Genomic DNA, 13,943 nt, shown 5'->3' on the forward strand with positions numbered 1-13,943 from the left:
CTACTTTAACTATTTGTACAACCATATTAACTAAAAACAGAATGACATTTAATTCACGCTCTGAAGGTCTCATTTAACTTTGTCATACAATTCTAAGTTAAAGATTGTAGAAAGCTCAGTGCTATGCTGGCCTTTGTGATGAGGCACAATTCTACTAAAGATCAAACAATCAATACAAATCTTTAGTGCACATTGTGTGTGAGGTTTTATGATGGTTATTGGAGTCATTCATGATCCTTTTGCCTTGTCTGTTGGGAAGCATTTTCCTATAGACAAAGACTTCAGATGGTGCTTGGGGTCCAAGACAACCCAAACAGGCTACACAGCTGGAACATGCGTTAGCCTGCTGCTCTAGTTATATTACTAGAACTGACTTCCATTGCTAAGATTATTTTTTTCTTTTGTTTATTTTAGAGACAGGGTTTCTCTGTTGCTTTGGAGCCTGTCCTGGAACTCGCTCTACAGGTCAGGCTGGCCTCGAACTCACAGAGATCCACCTGCCTCTGCCTCCCCAGTGTTAGAATTAAAGCTATGTGCAACCACTGCCTGGCACTAAGATTATTTCTATTGGAAAGTATCTGTCTGCCTAGGAAACGCTCCACTGTTTCTACTACAGGAACTTTCTTTGCTCATTACCACAAATCTTCCATGTTTCAAGTGGTTATCTAGTCCATCACTAAAAGAAATCCTACTTGAGAAGGCCTGTAGAGACAGGCACGGTTGGCTCTCACTAGAGGAAGATAGAGTTCCTCTAGCAGAGCTCACGTGGAGAGGGCTCCGGGGGAAAGTCAGCGACAAGGGTTTTAAGAGAACGGGGTAAAAAAAAAAAAAAAAGATTTTCAGCAACAGATAGTGCTTAATTATGGCTGTTCCCAAGTCCCAGAAATTATGATAGAATACAGGTTTTTGTGTCAGGGAGCTCAATCATCTATGTAACCACGGGCAAATATGACTCAACCATTCTATATTTCTTTCCATTTTATGGGAAATATAATTGAAAACACTCACGTATTAGGGGTAATATGAGGAATAAGTTAAGATTACACACAGAGTTGTGTGTGTGTGTGTGTGTATTTGTCTCTGTCTCTCATTCATCACTCTGTCTCTCTGTCTGGGTCTCTGTCTCTGCCTTTCTCCCACCCCCGTGTGTGTGTGTGTGTGTGTGTGTGTGTGTGTGTGTGTGTGTGTGTGTGGTGTTTAGTGCACATTGGCGCTCTCTGGAATTGTGGCTGCTCTCCTCATGATCATTATCATTATTGTTTTCTAGTTCCTTCCTCAGCCGTTGATGATGTATCACAAATGTTACATTTTCACTCGAACATAACATGAAAGAAACATCAATGCATTCCTACCATGCTAAAGTTCTCTTCATTTTCTTTCAAAGTAAACTTGCACGCAGTCAATTCTACTTATCCAGATTCTGCATTCACAGTCTCATTCAATGTGATTTACAAATATCTAGAGAAAAACTGTTTCTTTACCAAACCCATGTGGATTTATTCCTTATCATCATCTCCTAAAGAACGCAGGGTGACAACTATTTATCTTGCACACATTACATGGATATGACACCTTAGGGTGTGTGAAGGTTATATGAACATACTACACAACTGTATAGGAGGGATAACTTAGTCAAGTCCATACTAAGAGAATTAGATGGGAATCCTTGTTTGTTTGACCCTGTAAGTCCTGCTCTTTCAGCTGTGATAAACTGTTTCTAGATAGAAGTTGGTGCCATTTCTATCAGGATAGCTAGAAAGTGAGACTGTCCCAGATCAAATGAAGTGATCTACATTTCTCCCCTATTCTATGCCTCCCCTATTCTCTTTTTCGGGACCTGTCTCCTTTAAGAGATCCCTCTTAATGTGCTGCACTCTTGCCCTTTATTATGGCAACTCCATTACATCTACCACTCTCATTCCTGCTGTTCAGTGCCCGTTTCTCACAGCCCTGCATATGGTGATGTGGCTTTTCACTTCACTTGCCTTGTATGGACTTCCTTGGGGTTACGACCTCTGCTGTTTAGAGTGACTGTACTGGGTTAGTGAGAACAGGGGCATAAGGGTGCCACTGCATTCTTGGTATTCTGTTTTCATTTACATGCTATCAATGGTTTCCTGAAAGTGCTAAGCTAGAAATCCAATATAATAATGGCAAGCTCAAAGGAAAGACGTATTTTAGAATGAATATTAGTTACGTTTGCCTCAATGACAGGGTGCTGTGGCTACTCACTTTTCTCAAATCAGTTCCAACTTGGAAAAATATTTTAGCCTAAAATATTTATTTTATACATAAAGACATCATGAACAGCCAAGAAAATCACTGTAGAGTTCACACACTAGATATGAGAACGGTCAGCAGGCAGGTTTCACAGTGTGCATGCTTACATAGAAAGTTTCAGTTATCTTTGGGACTCTGCCTGCAACTCTCAATAACGTGTCTCTCTAGCTATGTGAGGCCTAGGGTCAATCAATCCCTAGTACAGAACCAGGAAAAAAGTAAATGATCTGTGTACAACACTTGGAGGCTCAAAAGGGACCTCTGAATACGGGACTCACATGTTCTTAAATATGAATCAAGGATAAAATGAGGAAATTTTCACATCTTCCCTTGATAGGAACACAATCCAAATATGGAAACAACCTAAAATCTAAAGCAAAGAAATGAAACAAAAAACAGAAGTAGCATTGTAAGGGGATAAAACATGAGTGAAGAGCAAATTCTCTGGCTAATTTCACCCAAACCAGCTTCTGAAGACTCTAACAGTAATGTGGAAGTATAAATGCAAGACTACTCTTTAGGTATTTTCTCACAATAATGGATATTCCAGCCAAATTTATTCATTCAAATCAATCATTTAGCTGAGTGATCTTGGACATGATACGTAAGCAATCAAAGCTATAGTGTCTTCATGTACAAAATGGCAGTGACAGTCTCCAAGTTCACAGGTTATGGTGAGAGCAAACAAATTAATATTGGCAAAATCCCCAAGATAAGATCTATCGTAAGTAAATACTAATAGGGCGTTCTGTGCCATCGCTGTGGTTATGACTACTGTTGTGAGTATGACAGACCCCTGGAGTAGAAAGTAGAAAGTAGAGAGTCAGCCCAACTTCTCTAATACATTACTGCTTTTCTATATTGCTACTACAGCTCACTAGCTATAAACTTCAAACCGGGGATAGTGATGCCTCTACTAGTTCTGTCATCACTCAGGATGTGCTCGTGCTCTCTCTCTCTCTCTCTCTCTCTCTCTCTCTCTCTCTCTCTCTCTCTCTCTCCCTGTTTTTGGGTGTGCTTCCAAACAAAATTCAAGATTAGTTTTTGAATTTCTGTGTCAATTGAGTTGGAATTTTGATGGAGATTTCTGTGAGTCTACAACTTGCTTTTGGTAGTACGGCCATTTCCACGATATTATTCCATCGACACAGGCGCATGGGAGGCCTTTGCATCTCCCTGCATCTTCTTCCATTACTTTCTTTGCTATCTTAACATTTTTTATTTTAAAAATTCATCTTTCGCTTCCTTAGTTAGATTTATTCCAGGATATTTTTGAGGCGACTGTGAATGGGATTGTTTCCCTTAATAATTTCTTTCTCAGTATGTTTTCACTTGTATATAGAAAAACTACTGATTTTTATGTGTTAACTGTGTATGCTGCTACTTCACTGAATAATTTATCAACTGTGGAAGTTTCCTGGTGGATTATGTAGGTGCTTTTATACAGAACATTATATCATCTGAACATAGGGGTAATTTGACTTCTTTCTCTATTTGTACCCCTTTATCTCTTTCACTTATTTTATTGCACTAGCTAACTCTTCAAGCAATCTACTGAACAAGAATAAAGAGGGTGAATATCCTTGGCCTGTTCCTTATTTTAGTTGAAATTCTTTTTTAAAAATTTATTTTATTTTTTTTAAAAAGAAAACTATTTTTTTTTCATTTTACATGCCAATCCCAGTTCCTACTCCCTCCCCTCCTCCCATTACCTCCACATATTCCTTCCCCCCACCCCCCATCTACTCCTCAGAGAGGGTAAGGAACATTGCTTTGGGGAAGGCCCAAGGCCCTCTCTATTATATCTAAGCTGAGCAAGGTATCCATCCAAAGAGAATAGGTTCCCAAAAAGCAGTAGAGATAAATCCTAGTGCTACTGCCAGTAGCTCCACAGTCTGCCCCAGCCACACAACTATCATCCACATTCAGAGGGTCTAATTTGGACCTATGCTGGTTCCTTACCTGTCCAGCTAGAGTTGGTGAGCTTCCATTAGCTTAGGTAAACTGTTCTAGTGGTTGTCCCTATCATGAATTTGACCTCTTTGCTCATATTCTCACTAGTCCCACTCTTACACTGGACTTTGGGAGCTTAGCCCAGTGCTCCACCGCGGGTCTCTGCCCGTTTCCATCAGTTGCTGGATGAAGGTTCTATGGTGATATTTAAGATATTCATCAGTCTGACTACAGGGCAGGGCCAGTTCGAGAGCCCTCTTCTCTATTGCTTAGGGTCTTAGCTGGGGTCATCCTTGTGGATTCCTGGGAATTTCTGTAGTCAACCTACCTCAGGACTCAGCAATATCACCACTCTTGGGCATAAACCCAAAATATGCTCAATCAAACTAAAGGGTCATTTGTTCAACTATGTTCATAGTAGTATTATTTGTAAAAGCCAGAACCAGGAAACAACCTAGATGCCCCTCACCTGAAGAATGGATAAAGGAAATGTAGCACATTTACACAACAGAGTACTTCTCGTTAGAAAAACAAACAAACAATGACATCTTGAAATTTGCATGCAAATGGATGGAACTAGAAAAATAAACACCCTGAATGAGGTAACCCAGACCCAGAAAGATGAACATGGTATGTACTCACTCATAAGTGGATACTAGCTGTAAAGCAAAGGATATTGAGCCTATAGTTACATTTTAGAAAAGGTAAGTAACAAGGTGAGCCCTAAGAAAAACATACATGGATTCGCCTGAAAGGGAAATAGACAAGATTGCAAGACAAAATTGGGAGCATGGGGGTGGGCGGAGAAGGGAGAGGGAGGAGAACTTGAGGGAATGGGATAGTCCAGATGGAGGAAGGACAGAGATGAGAGCAGGGAAAGAGATATTTTGAGGGAGCCATTATGGGGGCTACTTAGTAGAAATTCTTTTGAGTTTCTTTCATTTAACATATTTTTGGTAGTGGGATTCCTGTATACTGCCATTATTATAATGAATATGTCCTCGTGTACTTAGATTTTCTAGGACTTTTACCATAAGAGAATTTTGGATTTTGTCACAAAGCCTTTTCTGCATCTTGTGAGACGACTGTGTGGCTTCTGGAAAACAGTATAAAATGCCTTGTAGTAATGGATCAATTGGCTTAAAATGCACTTTTTATAAAACATGCTCTCTGCTATCCTTTGCTTCCCACAGAAAAACAAGTTCTCCCAACAATCCTGTTTATATAAATGGCCACACAGTGATTAGATAAACCATGTAATTAAATGCCCGCATGAAGAAGTCTTCGCTTTCTTTCTCAAGACTAATGGAGGCGATCTGTCTTCCCTACACAAGTGCCTATGGCTGTCTTCTGGAAAGTGTAATTTGGTAGAACTCCCTTCAGCGATGTCACTAATTTTGGTTCCTAGGCTACAGATGCTGTCCTTAGCCTTGGTAGTCATTAATAGCCCCCTCCTTTGTGCACTAAACTGGAAGGGCTTTGTGTCTTTTCAAGCAATTTATAGACTAAATTAGCCCCCAAGAGTGCCGCATAGCACATTATATATTAATGCACAAGAAAAAAATTATAGAATAATATGTTTATCTTATGTTTATAGAAGCTAAACATATTTATGTTTTTATTTCAATAGTATTCTGAGTTATAAAATAATAAAGCCATACCACACAATATTGATTTGATATAAAATAAAACCTCTCTCTCTTTCACACACACATACGAACATACTTTCCATTTGAATTTTTTCTGTATGCCAACTAATAAATGCAAAATGTGTAAGTGGACTCCTTTTATTAGCAAGAAAGGCATTTGTAAATAGAGAAATATTCTGAACTAACTGAATATGGCTAGTTAATAAATATTTTACAAGAGCAATTAGAATGTTAATTTTTATAGTTAAAGAGAACTTCCTTCCACTAATACAAATTATTATAAAAGCTTCTAACAATGACAGAAGTATCTCTGACACTGAAAACATCGAGCAAAGCTGTGATGAATGAAGAAACCAACAGTACATGGAACGTTACAGGAACCACAATAATTTGATCAAAAATTTACAACAGGGGGTATAGAAACTTTGAGCAAACATATAAATCATATACAAAGCATCAATACATATATGACATTACTTTTATATGGAACACAAGGCAATGTGTCCAACAGAAAATATAAAGCTGTATGGTACAGAGAGAACTCACCACCTAATTAGCAAAAGCATGGCATTAAAAAATCTGTCTACTCCACTCTGTCTTGTTTGATTATTGATAAGTCATACACCTGTAACTTGTTTTTTTAAAGCAAATATATTCTGCTTTACAAAACATGTGCAAACATAAAATTACAGGGAAACAGAATTTCAGAGGAACTTTACAAAGTTTGCAGAGGCTCTTTCTAGAGTATAGCTTCTTTGATTTAATATTAGCTGGATTCTAGGTCAGAACATCATTTTCTTGGGGCAGGAAAATGAAATTATCTCAATATCGATGCTGGGATATTTTAATGTAAATTGAAACATCATTAAATTTCACTTTAAGCACTTCAGAATACATCCTTAAATTTAGGTCAGCTCAGAAGCAAAGAGAAATTGGGTCAGCACTTCATAGACTGTGAACTCTCTAAGAATAGTCTTTCTATCTCACCAAAATCTGGTGTATAACATGTGGCTATTTGGTTCATTTTTAAGGAAAGAATGCTCTTTTAAATATTGAATAAATGATGTAATCTGCCTTCTCATTGTCCTTGACAAGGAAGTATGGAAGATTAGTCTATTTAGGACCTATAAATCAAACTATAGTAATAGAGAAATAAAATAGCCAACAGTGGACATGAAGAATGAATTGTTGACAGACACTGTCAACAAGGGTGCAGGGAGCATCTATACAGTTCTCAGGGTCTTGGGAGGTGGAAAGATGAAGACATACCAGCTCTCTTCCTGAACATTTCACAGCTTATTAGAAGGACAATGATAATGAAACAGATCAATAGTGAACTAATGTTTTTATATTATTGCTCCTGGAAACAGGTTTATCCTTTGAATAATTTAAGTCAATACACGGATGAACCTAAACCATAGTGTAGTTTATGGTTTCACCATAGTCAAAAGACAGAACAAAACATATTAAAGACTGAAGTATTAGGAAACCTAAAACTATGAAACTTTTATTAGAAAACAGAGAAAGGCTTCAAGATATTGGAATGAGCAAGAAGTTGGGAAGTGTGGCTCTAAAGTATAGGAAACAAAAGCAAAATGAAGACACTACAAAGTTTCTGCAGAGAGAAGAAACAACTAGGTTCCTGACAAGATAATAATAATAGCCCAAGTATCCAAACAATTCAATACATGAGCAAAGGTAACCATAAAATAATCATAATCCAATTTAGATTTAGAAAACAGATCTAAGCTGGTGTTTTTCCAACGAAGACAAACAAACATCTCCCAACCAGTGTGCGAACAAACGCTCCACAAGAGCTCTCGGCCATGACAGCCCACTTCACAGCTGATAGGATGAATGCTATCAAGACAAAAGTGCTGGGAATGTAAGTTAGTAAAATCATTGTAGATAACCATGTGGATTTTCTCAAGGAATTAAAAACAGAACTACCATATGATTTATTAGTACCACTAATTGGCATATATATCTGAAGAAAATGAAATCTCTTTGTCAAAGACATATCTGTATGATCATATTTATTGTATAAAATAATAGCCACAAGAGGCACAAAAAAGAACCATTTTAAGTGCATATCAACTGATGAATAAAGAATATTTTATATATTTATATAAATTAATATATATATAAATACATATGTATATGTTTGTGATACTATTTCTCTAAAACTGGCATATAATTTATCATCCATATGAACATGTATGGTCGGTCATTCTGTTAAGTGAAATAAGCCAGGAACAAAAAATAAACCACCACATGATTGCAGTCTTATGGAATTAAAAATGTGAATCTCACAGAGGCTGAAAGCAGAATGTTGGCTACCAAAGTCTGGGGGAACATTAGAGCAGGGGTTATGGAAAAACTTCATGAACAGTAACAAGCTATTATTATATAGGAGCAAGAAGTCATGCTGTCCTGCTGTACAGAAGAGTGACTGTAGACAATGATAACACATTGTTCTTTATCAAAAAAACTAGAAAAAGTTTGTTTAAATGTTTCTACTCTAAAGAAACAATAATGTTGATGTACATATGTTTTCAAACAACATATGACCAAAAATATGTATGTGTCAGTTTAAAAAACAATTGAGCTCAAAATAAAGAGAGGGAAAAAAAGACAAGTGCTTAATAAAACTCGAGAAATAGTTGACTCATTTTTAAAAAAATTATTTTATGAGTTTTAGTGTTTTTAGTGTTTTGCCTGTATGTACACCACTTGTGTTGCTCACGCATGTAGCCATATATAACTATATCACATATATTCACTCTGTGTTACGATCCTTATAGTGTGTCAAATTTATTCAAAATTTGCAGATTCAATGATTTCTAACAACTTGAAGACTATATTATTAGAGTTTAAAAGAAAAACACCCAAGGCAGGCAAACTATAATACCCCGCAGCTGCCTAGAGGAGGCGAAAGGGGGAAGTCATGCAATTTAAGCCATCTTGGAGGGCATACAGGTCAGACATGTGATAGACAAGCAGCCACATGGCAGGGCTGGATGGAGAGTTAGAGAGAGAGTAAGGAAGTGCAAAGTGTTAGGGAAAGCACACTTAGAACAGAGAAAGACATAAAAGTTAAGATTTTCCAAGTAATTCAGAAAAGTAGGGAGACTAACAGAGTATATCTTTTAAAACAATTATACAAAAAAATAAATTTCAGAGAAACATGGAGGCTAGAAATAACTGGAATAAAACACTTGCTGCTCTTGCACAGAACATGGTTTAGTTCCCAGCAACCCTCATGGTGGTTCACAAAGCCCTTTACCAATTTCAGGACATCTGATATCCTTTTCTGCCAACCATAAGCACCCCTTTCTCCTTTCTCTCTCTCTCTCTCTCTCTCTCTCTCTCTCTCTCTCTCTCTCTCTCATAAAGAACATTGAGTATAATACCAATCAGTAGCATTTATTTAAAACAAATGACTATCTTTTTATATAGGAACGAGGATATAGCAAGTATCTCAGTATAGAAAAACGAAACAGTCAATAGAAGCAAAAGCAAAAAGTATCTCTCATTACTCAGTAGTAGGACACTCTTCTTTAGAAACTTGGAAAGTAGCAAAGAGAACTCAAGGGGAAATGTGTGAATCTCCCTGGGAAGGGGAAATAGAATAGCCATCCCAGGTGAACTGGGGTTAGTGGGGACAGGAATAGGAGGGATGAGGTTGGGAAAGATGGAGGGAGAGAAAACTAGAACTGAGGGGCATCTTGGGGGAAGAGCTAGAATCCCAGCACAAGGAAACTGCCAGGAATCTACAAGGGCAACCCTTAAAAAGACTCCTAGTAATAGTAATAAGGGATATGTAACCTGAAATAGCCATATTCTGTAACCAAGCAAGAGTTCCAATAGAGGGGCTGCAACTTCAATCCAGCCATAAAACCTTCCAACTACAATTTATCCTGCCTGAAAGATGTGTTGGGGTAATGGTGGTGCAGAATATTGTGGGACTGGTCAACCAATGACTGATCCAGCTTTAGATCCATGTCACTAGAGGGCCCCCATCACTGAAACTGCCTGGAGTGCTAGAAACAAGAGGTTGGATAGCCCAGAGACCTAGGACAGAAGCAATTACCAGTGAACAGAAAAAAAAGAAAGGAAGGAAGAAAAGTCAGTGTAAGATGCCTAATGATATTCTGCTATACGCATAGATTAGTACCTAGCCCAATTGCCAATTATCATCAGAAAGGCTTCATCCAGAAAATGATGGAAACACATGCAGAGACCCACAGCCAAATATTAAGTAGAACTTGGGGAATCTATCGGAATAAGAGGAAGAGGGAGAAAAAGGATTGTAGGAGCCAGAGCAATCAAGGACACCACAAGAAAATCCATAGACTAAACTTCTGTCTGGCCATAGACATTCAGTTCCAAATAAATACACAGAGGCTTATATTAATTATAAAATGGTTAGCCTACTGCTTAGGCTTATTACTCACTAGCTCTTACAATTTAAATTATCCCATAATTCTCATCTATCTTTAGTCATGTAGCTTGATATCTTTTCTCAGTAAGGATTTCTCATCTTGTTTCCTGTGTGTCTAGGTAGTGGCTGCGTCTCTGTTTTTCCTCTTCTCTCCTACTCTAGTTGCTACTAGTCAATCAGTGTCTTTTTAAACTAATATGAATGACAAATCTTTACAGTGTAGAAGAGCATTTTCCTACAGGATTTCCCCCTTTTTTATTTTTAAAATAAGATACTGAATCTAATCTCCTTTGTTTAGCTTTTTTCCTGACCATTATCCATAACAACTTGCAACCAATACACTAAACAAAGACAAACATCCATAATCCATTTTGGGGGGGAATGTGGGCATGGTTTTCTAGACTACTTCCTACTGATTGTCGGCACTGGTAATCATATGGAGATCCAAAGAAAATTTAGAATTATGGTCAAGCCCTAACTGGAGTATTCTGCAAGGTTGGATCATCTCAGCCTTGAAACTTTTCTGGATGTAGAGGAAATGGCAACAGAAATATTCTGAGACATCAGATCATCTGGGCCTATTGGAGATTTTTCAGGGATCTTCCTTGACCAAACCTTATTTTTCTTAACCCAGAATGAATTAACAGTCTATCATTTCTTGTGCAAACAAAAGCAGACACCCTTTCCCAAAGTAACAAATCTTTTGACTTATACTTTAAAGTCAAGATATTTTAAAATATATGGATTGGTTTAATCCAGCAGCATTTATAATAAAATGTCTTTTAGCAGGTGTTGCTCCTTTCTCAGTAGTCAAACAATTCAAATATAACAAAATGATAAACACTACCCAGATTCTCTGTGTATTTTCCATCCTTATGTGGTTTTATCTTTTATTTTTATTTTTTTTAATTTTTGGTTTTTTGAGGCAAAGTTTCTCTGTGTATCTTATGTTGTCCTAGAACTTACTCTGTAGACTAGGCTGACCTTAAACTCACAGAGATCCACCTGCCTCAGCCTCCCAAATTGTGGGATTAAAGGCATGTGTCACCAAACCTGACTACTCTATTTCTTTTTAAAAGCACTTTCTCTATCATTTTTCTTTTATCTCCCAAGCTTATGTATATTTTTTTTAAATATACTGTAAACCATTTAGAGGATTTTATTCATCTGAATCTGCCTTTTCTGTATATATCTTTCCTTTTTCTGACCACATGAGTCTTTAATCTGCTAAGATATGGCTAATATTAAAGCTGTGGCTTTGGGGCTGGCTCCACCCCATTCTTCAGCATTTTGAGAGTTATCTTCATGGCAGACGTACTGGTGGGAGCTTGATTTGTTGCCAGAACTTGGGAGTTTCTAGGTCCATGTCAAGAAGCCTAATTCCAGCTGCTTATAATCACCATTTAAGTGTTTGGTGGCTGAGACCCTTAAAAGAGCTGCCAGGTTTTTGCCACTAATACTGAATCAGGAAGCCTCTCTTAAAGGAGCCATGCCTCTGCTTGCTGCAAGCAGAGTCTACAGGAGAAAAGACAGTTACCAAGAAGCTGCACTGACTCTGTTCTTGTCTGTCTAGAGCCTTTTTATTTTAAAATCTTTCTTAGGCTGTATGTGGAAATTCTTATCCCATGTTGGGTGCCATTGGTAGATGGAAGTTTCTGTCCTGCCTGGTCCTACAGCCATTCATCCCCAAATAAACACGCAGAGGCTTATATTATTTATAAAATGGTTGACCTATTGCTCAGGCTTATTATTAGCTTTTACAACTTAAATTAATCCATAATTCTTATCTATATTTAGGTATGTGGCTTGGTACCTTTTCTAAGTAAGGCATTCTCATCCTGCTTCCTCTGTGTCTGGGTAGCAACTGTGTCTCTGTCTTTCCTTTTCCCAGAATTCTCTTAGCCTGGTTGCCTGACCTATACTTCTTGCCTGGCTACTGGCCAATCAGTGTTTTATTAAACCAATATGAGTGACAAATCCTTACAGGGTACAAGAGTATTATCCCAACAAAGCCAGCCTCATAAGGGCTCAGAAATAGAACTGACAATCAGAGAGCCTATATGGGTCTGATTCAGGCCATTTGCATATGGGAACTGGGGGCTGTCTATGTTTCTTTTGCTTGTTTTTGGGTCCCTTTTCCTCCTATTTGGTTGCCTCATCTAGCATTATATGAGGGGAGGTACCTAGTCTTATTGCAACTTGATATACCATGTTTGTTTGATGTCCCTGAGAGGCCAGCCCTTTTCTGAAGGTTAAAGGAGAAGGAGTGTTTGGGGAGGAGGTTGGCAGGTGAGGAGGGAGGGAAAACTGAAGTTGGGATGTAATATATTGGAGAAAAATAAATTTAAAACAAGTTTTAAAAAGGAAACCTGGAAAGTATGTTTTTAATTTAACTTGTCTTACATATATATGAGAAACTCAGGTAATAGACCCTAAATTTTGCTTGAACTCACATATTTGCAAAGTATAACGTATGCCTTTTTTAAAAATTAGATTTTTTAGGTTAGCATACAAAGTATGGCTTTGATTATGGCATTTCATGTATAGGTGCCATATGTTGTTCTCATGGATTATCCTCTCCACTGCCAGCACCCTCTGGCTAGTTCCCTTCCTTATTCATGGTGACCTCTTTCTCCCTTCTTATCATGTACATACATTATTTTAGTAGTCAACCTTGTGAATCTTACTACATACTGAAGAAGCATTTCATCTTACACAAGGATAACATTTTATCTTTGCCTTTCTTTAAAATTAAAGCTACCACATAAAGATGATTCCCTTAAACTCATTACTTATTGTTAATGTGACATATTCAGTTTGATCAACTGGTGTAAAATATACTCAAAACTAAATAGATTATCTTGACACTTGCTCTTGGCACAATAAAAGGGAACCATGTATTTTCAAGTGTAAGGTCTACATATTACCACATTGTGAGGTAGAGATGCCAGAAAAGCTAGAAATTTTTTGTTATTGTTTATTTAAATCAAGAACATTTTGTTATTTGGTTGGTATAGTATATGAAATTTGAATATAGAAGGACTAAATACAAAGCATATATGAAATGTAGAACCTAATGATGCTGGCATTTTCCCAATATCTTCTTCCTGAATACAACATATGGTATATATATTGTAACATATATGCAATTACAGGAACATTCAGTTTGCAAAAAAAAAAATCACAACCTCAGATATAGTGTGTCCAGGCCATAGCATTTTCTAGGAACTTTTAAAATGAAACTCATGAAAGCATGAAGCCAGCAATACCAAATGTAGACAATTTTAGGTGGGCACTGGTATAATGAGCCATAAAAACTAATGACAGGACTTTAAAAAATCACTACAATGGCATATAGAAGCAGATAGATTATACAAAACATTCTTGTAATAAAATAGCTATTCTTAGCAGCTGCTTTTAAATTTTCTTTAGGACAGATAACTAAAAAGCATATGATGTATAACAAAAAAGTTTGATTTTTTTTTCTTTTTTAGAAAGCAAGTCATGGCAATACCTGATAAAATTCATGTATTTATAAAAAAATAAAACTGTTCAATTAATAAAATTAATTCTGATGGTAGAATTTAGAGCTGTTTAATGGGTGTGTATATTAAATT

The 13,943-nt window shown here is 37.1% G+C and overlaps 1 protein-coding gene across 3 annotated transcripts in view; it reads right to left on the reverse strand.

Annotated features, from left to right (window-relative positions):
• Positions 1-13,943, reverse strand: part of Slc4a10 (solute carrier family 4 member 10) — a 204,074-nt gene that overhangs the window by 40,387 nt on the left and 149,744 nt on the right. The gene's annotated exons all lie outside the window — the stretch shown is intronic.

Source organism: Alexandromys fortis, unplaced genomic scaffold (genome assembly GCF_014885135.2).
Source record: "Alexandromys fortis isolate MF-2015 unplaced genomic scaffold, M_Fortis_MF-2015_v1.1 scaffold_8_9099976_23576923, whole genome shotgun sequence".
Classification (NCBI taxonomy): Eukaryota; Metazoa; Chordata; class Mammalia; order Rodentia; family Cricetidae; genus Alexandromys; species Alexandromys fortis.